Source organism: Saccostrea echinata, unplaced genomic scaffold (genome assembly GCF_033153115.1).
Source record: "Saccostrea echinata isolate AGI-Se365-2 ecotype Australia unplaced genomic scaffold, CSIRO_AGI_Sech_v1 ptg000001l, whole genome shotgun sequence".
Lineage (NCBI taxonomy): Eukaryota > Metazoa > Mollusca > Bivalvia > Ostreida > Ostreidae > Saccostrea > Saccostrea echinata.
In genome coordinates, this window is record NW_026889750.1 from 36039015 (window position 1) to 36047500 (window position 8486).

The 8486-nt window shown below is 37.2% G+C and overlaps 6 non-coding genes across 6 annotated transcripts in view; all 6 read right to left on the minus strand.

Moving 5' to 3' along the window:
* Positions 1-520: 520 nt before the first annotated feature.
* LOC133198598 (5S ribosomal RNA) lies at positions 521-639 on the minus strand. The gene has a single exon (XR_009722510.1). It is a non-coding gene; the product is annotated as a 5S ribosomal RNA (ribosomal RNA).
* A 1452-nt stretch (positions 640-2091) lies between these two features.
* Positions 2092-2210, minus strand: LOC133198994 (5S ribosomal RNA). Its single transcript, XR_009722709.1, has one exon. It is a non-coding gene; the product is annotated as a 5S ribosomal RNA (ribosomal RNA).
* A 1452-nt stretch (positions 2211-3662) lies between these two features.
* Positions 3663-3781, minus strand: LOC133199066 (5S ribosomal RNA). The gene has a single exon (XR_009722741.1). It is a non-coding gene; the product is annotated as a 5S ribosomal RNA (ribosomal RNA).
* Positions 3782-5233: 1452 nt separating this feature from the next.
* Positions 5234-5352, minus strand: LOC133199148 (5S ribosomal RNA). Its single transcript, XR_009722753.1, has one exon. It is a non-coding gene; the product is annotated as a 5S ribosomal RNA (ribosomal RNA).
* Positions 5353-6804: 1452 nt separating this feature from the next.
* LOC133199225 (5S ribosomal RNA) lies at positions 6805-6923 on the minus strand. The gene has a single exon (XR_009722766.1). It is a non-coding gene; the product is annotated as a 5S ribosomal RNA (ribosomal RNA).
* Positions 6924-8375: 1452 nt separating this feature from the next.
* The window catches only part of LOC133198643 (5S ribosomal RNA), a 119-nt gene continuing 8 nt past the window's right edge, over positions 8376-8486 (minus strand). The window contains exon 1 of the ribosomal RNA XR_009722527.1: positions 8376-8486. This exon is cut by the window's right edge and continues 8 nt beyond it. This is a non-coding gene — a ribosomal RNA (5S ribosomal RNA).

Genomic DNA, 8486 nt, shown 5'->3' on the forward strand with positions numbered 1-8486 from the left:
TACCTTTCCAATATCATTAATCTTACCCAAGCCTTGAAGCATCAAATCAAGATCGCCAATTCCAAATCATGAGTGCTTTTGCATTCTATAAATAGTGGTGGCGTCATCAGCTTGATCAAGATAGTAGAGAATTAGATACGTCATCATCAATGCCATCTGACGATGAAAGTAGATTAAAAGTATTACTTAAAAAATTTATATAACTACTACGCGTATGTTCATTAAATTTTATTAATAATCAAATATGTTTTAATTTTGTTTCTTACTAACTATTAAACAGTGGAAGATTTTTTTTTTTTTTTAAACTATGTAGATTTCATTAAGCTGTACAAAGCATGTGCTGAAAAGGATGTTATGCTTGTCTCCCTTTGACTGCACGAGATTCACGATTTTTTTTTTTCTTTCTTTCTTACATTTTGTTCACAAACATGTATCGATTTATACTTGTAACTGTTACATATAAATTAATCTCACTGACAACATAGAAAAAAAATCTAGGGTGCTGAGAAAAAGAAAAAAAAGTCTACGACACCTGGTATTCCCAGGCGGTCACCCATCCAAGTACTAACCAGGCTCGACGTTGCTTAACTTCGGTGATCGGACGAGAACCGGTGCTTTCAACGTGATATGGCCGTAGACAAGTATGTGGTGTTTATTTCCCGACTTTATCTGTAAACGAATTTAAAAAAACAAAAAAAAAAAACACGTACAAGGTGGGAATTGAACTGGTAATAATTTGCTTCTCTTTTTTTCCCCAATTATGTATTTATTAATACTTATAGAGTAATGTCAATTGTTCAGTTTGTTGTTATAATCGGGAGCGGGGGGCACCTGTTGATGCATAGAAAAAGAAGGTGGCGGAATGTAAGGGGCGTATATGTATAAATATTTATTGATAATTAATAACTATGAAAAAATATTTTAGTGTTTGTTTGTGTGTATGTTTGTATATACGTGTTTGTTTATGTGTATTTTTTCGGGGGGAGGGGGGGGGGGCGTTGGTTGATGCTTTGTTTGTGAACTTTTTGTGAACGTTTCAATAAACGCTGTATGTAAAGGCATCTTTTCGAAAAATTTGAATGGCTCTAAAAAGAGCCTTTGCAGTTATGTTTTATTCTGTAGAAACTGCTCAGTACTCCTCATCTGATCCGAAGTCTGACATGTCGTCGGAGATGATCTGTACATCTTCTCCAAACATTTCACGCCGTAGATCTGCAACAGTCTGGGCTTTGTTGTGAGCGTAGTCATAGTACATGTTTCTGAGGCCCTCGACGACAGCAAGTCTTAGTCTGAGGCTATATCTGAAGGATCGGTGATTTTCATTCTTGGCTTTGCTATATCTGGACTGTAGGTCAGACATCTTGTAATTGAGCTGGACAATCTGCTCGCAGGCTCTCTTGAAACGACGCTCGCTGTCCATCAAGGAGAATCTCTTGTCCAAGGTATTCCTTCTGGAACTGGTAACTTTGGTAGCTCTCATCTTGTAATAGCACTAATAGTTTGGTAATGTATTCGATTTGCAGTGTAAAGATTTGTGATGCCCTTGCCTGTCGTACGCCATGCTATATAGCGCACAGTGGCACTGCTAATTGAGGAACTCGTTTCATTTTCTAATGCGACACCGGTCGCCTGAATAAACAAGTTATTATCTGTCTCAACTGTTGTGCCAAGTGCCATGATTGCTGAGCTTGGATTGACAATTATCCCTCGGAAAATGTTCCGTTATTTTCAATTATCTGGGTGGTGTTGGAAAAAAAAGATGTTGCATGCAAGTAAATAAATAATTTGTTCATTAAATTTTATTAATAATCAAATATGTTTTAATTTTGTTTCTTACTAACTATTAAACAGTGGAAGATTTTTTTTTTTTTTTAAACTATGTAGATTTCATTAAGCTGTACAAAGCATGTGCTGAAAAGGATGTTATGCTTGTCTCCCTTTGACTGCACGAGATTCACGATTTTTTTTTTTCTTTCTTTCTTACATTTTGTTCACAAACATGTATCGATTTATACTTGTAACTGTTACATATAAATTAATCTCACTGACAACATAGAAAAAAAATCTAGGGTGCTGAGAAAAAGAAAAAAAAGTCTACGACACCTGGTATTCCCAGGCGGTCACCCATCCAAGTACTAACCAGGCTCGACGTTGCTTAACTTCGGTGATCGGACGAGAACCGGTGCTTTCAACGTGATATGGCCGTAGACAAGTATGTGGTGTTTATTTCCCGACTTTATCTGTAAACGAATTTAAAAAAACAAAAAAAAAAAACACGTACAAGGTGGGAATTGAACTGGTAATAATTTGCTTCTCTTTTTTTCCCCAATTATGTATTTATTAATACTTATAGAGTAATGTCAATTGTTCAGTTTGTTGTTATAATCGGGAGCGGGGGGCACCTGTTGATGCATAGAAAAAGAAGGTGGCGGAATGTAAGGGGCGTATATGTATAAATATTTATTGATAATTAATAACTATGAAAAAATATTTTAGTGTTTGTTTGTGTGTATGTTTGTATATACGTGTTTGTTTATGTGTATTTTTTCGGGGGGAGGGGGGGGGGGCGTTGGTTGATGCTTTGTTTGTGAACTTTTTGTGAACGTTTCAATAAACGCTGTATGTAAAGGCATCTTTTCGAAAAATTTGAATGGCTCTAAAAAGAGCCTTTGCAGTTATGTTTTATTCTGTAGAAACTGCTCAGTACTCCTCATCTGATCCGAAGTCTGACATGTCGTCGGAGATGATCTGTACATCTTCTCCAAACATTTCACGCCGTAGATCTGCAACAGTCTGGGCTTTGTTGTGAGCGTAGTCATAGTACATGTTTCTGAGGCCCTCGACGACAGCAAGTCTTAGTCTGAGGCTATATCTGAAGGATCGGTGATTTTCATTCTTGGCTTTGCTATATCTGGACTGTAGGTCAGACATCTTGTAATTGAGCTGGACAATCTGCTCGCAGGCTCTCTTGAAACGACGCTCGCTGTCCATCAAGGAGAATCTCTTGTCCAAGGTATTCCTTCTGGAACTGGTAACTTTGGTAGCTCTCATCTTGTAATAGCACTAATAGTTTGGTAATGTATTCGATTTGCAGTGTAAAGATTTGTGATGCCCTTGCCTGTCGTACGCCATGCTATATAGCGCACAGTGGCACTGCTAATTGAGGAACTCGTTTCATTTTCTAATGCGACACCGGTCGCCTGAATAAACAAGTTATTATCTGTCTCAACTGTTGTGCCAAGTGCCATGATTGCTGAGCTTGGATTGACAATTATCCCTCGGAAAATGTTCCGTTATTTTCAATTATCTGGGTGGTGTTGGAAAAAAAAGATGTTGCATGCAAGTAAATAAATAATTTGTTCATTAAATTTTATTAATAATCAAATATGTTTTAATTTTGTTTCTTACTAACTATTAAACAGTGGAAGATTTTTTTTTTTTTTTAAACTATGTAGATTTCATTAAGCTGTACAAAGCATGTGCTGAAAAGGATGTTATGCTTGTCTCCCTTTGACTGCACGAGATTCACGATTTTTTTTTTTCTTTCTTTCTTACATTTTGTTCACAAACATGTATCGATTTATACTTGTAACTGTTACATATAAATTAATCTCACTGACAACATAGAAAAAAAATCTAGGGTGCTGAGAAAAAGAAAAAAAAGTCTACGACACCTGGTATTCCCAGGCGGTCACCCATCCAAGTACTAACCAGGCTCGACGTTGCTTAACTTCGGTGATCGGACGAGAACCGGTGCTTTCAACGTGATATGGCCGTAGACAAGTATGTGGTGTTTATTTCCCGACTTTATCTGTAAACGAATTTAAAAAAACAAAAAAAAAAAACACGTACAAGGTGGGAATTGAACTGGTAATAATTTGCTTCTCTTTTTTTCCCCAATTATGTATTTATTAATACTTATAGAGTAATGTCAATTGTTCAGTTTGTTGTTATAATCGGGAGCGGGGGGCACCTGTTGATGCATAGAAAAAGAAGGTGGCGGAATGTAAGGGGCGTATATGTATAAATATTTATTGATAATTAATAACTATGAAAAAATATTTTAGTGTTTGTTTGTGTGTATGTTTGTATATACGTGTTTGTTTATGTGTATTTTTTCGGGGGGAGGGGGGGGGGGCGTTGGTTGATGCTTTGTTTGTGAACTTTTTGTGAACGTTTCAATAAACGCTGTATGTAAAGGCATCTTTTCGAAAAATTTGAATGGCTCTAAAAAGAGCCTTTGCAGTTATGTTTTATTCTGTAGAAACTGCTCAGTACTCCTCATCTGATCCGAAGTCTGACATGTCGTCGGAGATGATCTGTACATCTTCTCCAAACATTTCACGCCGTAGATCTGCAACAGTCTGGGCTTTGTTGTGAGCGTAGTCATAGTACATGTTTCTGAGGCCCTCGACGACAGCAAGTCTTAGTCTGAGGCTATATCTGAAGGATCGGTGATTTTCATTCTTGGCTTTGCTATATCTGGACTGTAGGTCAGACATCTTGTAATTGAGCTGGACAATCTGCTCGCAGGCTCTCTTGAAACGACGCTCGCTGTCCATCAAGGAGAATCTCTTGTCCAAGGTATTCCTTCTGGAACTGGTAACTTTGGTAGCTCTCATCTTGTAATAGCACTAATAGTTTGGTAATGTATTCGATTTGCAGTGTAAAGATTTGTGATGCCCTTGCCTGTCGTACGCCATGCTATATAGCGCACAGTGGCACTGCTAATTGAGGAACTCGTTTCATTTTCTAATGCGACACCGGTCGCCTGAATAAACAAGTTATTATCTGTCTCAACTGTTGTGCCAAGTGCCATGATTGCTGAGCTTGGATTGACAATTATCCCTCGGAAAATGTTCCGTTATTTTCAATTATCTGGGTGGTGTTGGAAAAAAAAGATGTTGCATGCAAGTAAATAAATAATTTGTTCATTAAATTTTATTAATAATCAAATATGTTTTAATTTTGTTTCTTACTAACTATTAAACAGTGGAAGATTTTTTTTTTTTTTTAAACTATGTAGATTTCATTAAGCTGTACAAAGCATGTGCTGAAAAGGATGTTATGCTTGTCTCCCTTTGACTGCACGAGATTCACGATTTTTTTTTTTCTTTCTTTCTTACATTTTGTTCACAAACATGTATCGATTTATACTTGTAACTGTTACATATAAATTAATCTCACTGACAACATAGAAAAAAAATCTAGGGTGCTGAGAAAAAGAAAAAAAAGTCTACGACACCTGGTATTCCCAGGCGGTCACCCATCCAAGTACTAACCAGGCTCGACGTTGCTTAACTTCGGTGATCGGACGAGAACCGGTGCTTTCAACGTGATATGGCCGTAGACAAGTATGTGGTGTTTATTTCCCGACTTTATCTGTAAACGAATTTAAAAAAACAAAAAAAAAAAACACGTACAAGGTGGGAATTGAACTGGTAATAATTTGCTTCTCTTTTTTTCCCCAATTATGTATTTATTAATACTTATAGAGTAATGTCAATTGTTCAGTTTGTTGTTATAATCGGGAGCGGGGGGCACCTGTTGATGCATAGAAAAAGAAGGTGGCGGAATGTAAGGGGCGTATATGTATAAATATTTATTGATAATTAATAACTATGAAAAAATATTTTAGTGTTTGTTTGTGTGTATGTTTGTATATACGTGTTTGTTTATGTGTATTTTTTCGGGGGGAGGGGGGGGGGGCGTTGGTTGATGCTTTGTTTGTGAACTTTTTGTGAACGTTTCAATAAACGCTGTATGTAAAGGCATCTTTTCGAAAAATTTGAATGGCTCTAAAAAGAGCCTTTGCAGTTATGTTTTATTCTGTAGAAACTGCTCAGTACTCCTCATCTGATCCGAAGTCTGACATGTCGTCGGAGATGATCTGTACATCTTCTCCAAACATTTCACGCCGTAGATCTGCAACAGTCTGGGCTTTGTTGTGAGCGTAGTCATAGTACATGTTTCTGAGGCCCTCGACGACAGCAAGTCTTAGTCTGAGGCTATATCTGAAGGATCGGTGATTTTCATTCTTGGCTTTGCTATATCTGGACTGTAGGTCAGACATCTTGTAATTGAGCTGGACAATCTGCTCGCAGGCTCTCTTGAAACGACGCTCGCTGTCCATCAAGGAGAATCTCTTGTCCAAGGTATTCCTTCTGGAACTGGTAACTTTGGTAGCTCTCATCTTGTAATAGCACTAATAGTTTGGTAATGTATTCGATTTGCAGTGTAAAGATTTGTGATGCCCTTGCCTGTCGTACGCCATGCTATATAGCGCACAGTGGCACTGCTAATTGAGGAACTCGTTTCATTTTCTAATGCGACACCGGTCGCCTGAATAAACAAGTTATTATCTGTCTCAACTGTTGTGCCAAGTGCCATGATTGCTGAGCTTGGATTGACAATTATCCCTCGGAAAATGTTCCGTTATTTTCAATTATCTGGGTGGTGTTGGAAAAAAAAGATGTTGCATGCAAGTAAATAAATAATTTGTTCATTAAATTTTATTAATAATCAAATATGTTTTAATTTTGTTTCTTACTAACTATTAAACAGTGGAAGATTTTTTTTTTTTTTTAAACTATGTAGATTTCATTAAGCTGTACAAAGCATGTGCTGAAAAGGATGTTATGCTTGTCTCCCTTTGACTGCACGAGATTCACGATTTTTTTTTTTCTTTCTTTCTTACATTTTGTTCACAAACATGTATCGATTTATACTTGTAACTGTTACATATAAATTAATCTCACTGACAACATAGAAAAAAAATCTAGGGTGCTGAGAAAAAGAAAAAAAAGTCTACGACACCTGGTATTCCCAGGCGGTCACCCATCCAAGTACTAACCAGGCTCGACGTTGCTTAACTTCGGTGATCGGACGAGAACCGGTGCTTTCAACGTGATATGGCCGTAGACAAGTATGTGGTGTTTATTTCCCGACTTTATCTGTAAACGAATTTAAAAAAACAAAAAAAAAAAACACGTACAAGGTGGGAATTGAACTGGTAATAATTTGCTTCTCTTTTTTTCCCCAATTATGTATTTATTAATACTTATAGAGTAATGTCAATTGTTCAGTTTGTTGTTATAATCGGGAGCGGGGGGCACCTGTTGATGCATAGAAAAAGAAGGTGGCGGAATGTAAGGGGCGTATATGTATAAATATTTATTGATAATTAATAACTATGAAAAAATATTTTAGTGTTTGTTTGTGTGTATGTTTGTATATACGTGTTTGTTTATGTGTATTTTTTCGGGGGGAGGGGGGGGGGGCGTTGGTTGATGCTTTGTTTGTGAACTTTTTGTGAACGTTTCAATAAACGCTGTATGTAAAGGCATCTTTTCGAAAAATTTGAATGGCTCTAAAAAGAGCCTTTGCAGTTATGTTTTATTCTGTAGAAACTGCTCAGTACTCCTCATCTGATCCGAAGTCTGACATGTCGTCGGAGATGATCTGTACATCTTCTCCAAACATTTCACGCCGTAGATCTGCAACAGTCTGGGCTTTGTTGTGAGCGTAGTCATAGTACATGTTTCTGAGGCCCTCGACGACAGCAAGTCTTAGTCTGAGGCTATATCTGAAGGATCGGTGATTTTCATTCTTGGCTTTGCTATATCTGGACTGTAGGTCAGACATCTTGTAATTGAGCTGGACAATCTGCTCGCAGGCTCTCTTGAAACGACGCTCGCTGTCCATCAAGGAGAATCTCTTGTCCAAGGTATTCCTTCTGGAACTGGTAACTTTGGTAGCTCTCATCTTGTAATAGCACTAATAGTTTGGTAATGTATTCGATTTGCAGTGTAAAGATTTGTGATGCCCTTGCCTGTCGTACGCCATGCTATATAGCGCACAGTGGCACTGCTAATTGAGGAACTCGTTTCATTTTCTAATGCGACACCGGTCGCCTGAATAAACAAGTTATTATCTGTCTCAACTGTTGTGCCAAGTGCCATGATTGCTGAGCTTGGATTGACAATTATCCCTCGGAAAATGTTCCGTTATTTTCAATTATCTGGGTGGTGTTGGAAAAAAAAGATGTTGCATGCAAGTAAATAAATAATTTGTTCATTAAATTTTATTAATAATCAAATATGTTTTAATTTTGTTTCTTACTAACTATTAAACAGTGGAAGATTTTTTTTTTTTTTTAAACTATGTAGATTTCATTAAGCTGTACAAAGCATGTGCTGAAAAGGATGTTATGCTTGTCTCCCTTTGACTGCACGAGATTCACGATTTTTTTTTTTCTTTCTTTCTTACATTTTGTTCACAAACATGTATCGATTTATACTTGTAACTGTTACATATAAATTAATCTCACTGACAACATAGAAAAAAAATCTAGGGTGCTGAGAAAAAGAAAAAAAAGTCTACGACACCTGGTATTCCCAGGCGGTCACCCATCCAAGTACTAACCAGGCTCGACGTTGCTTAACTTCGGTGATCGGACGAGAACCGGTGCTTTCAACGTGATATGG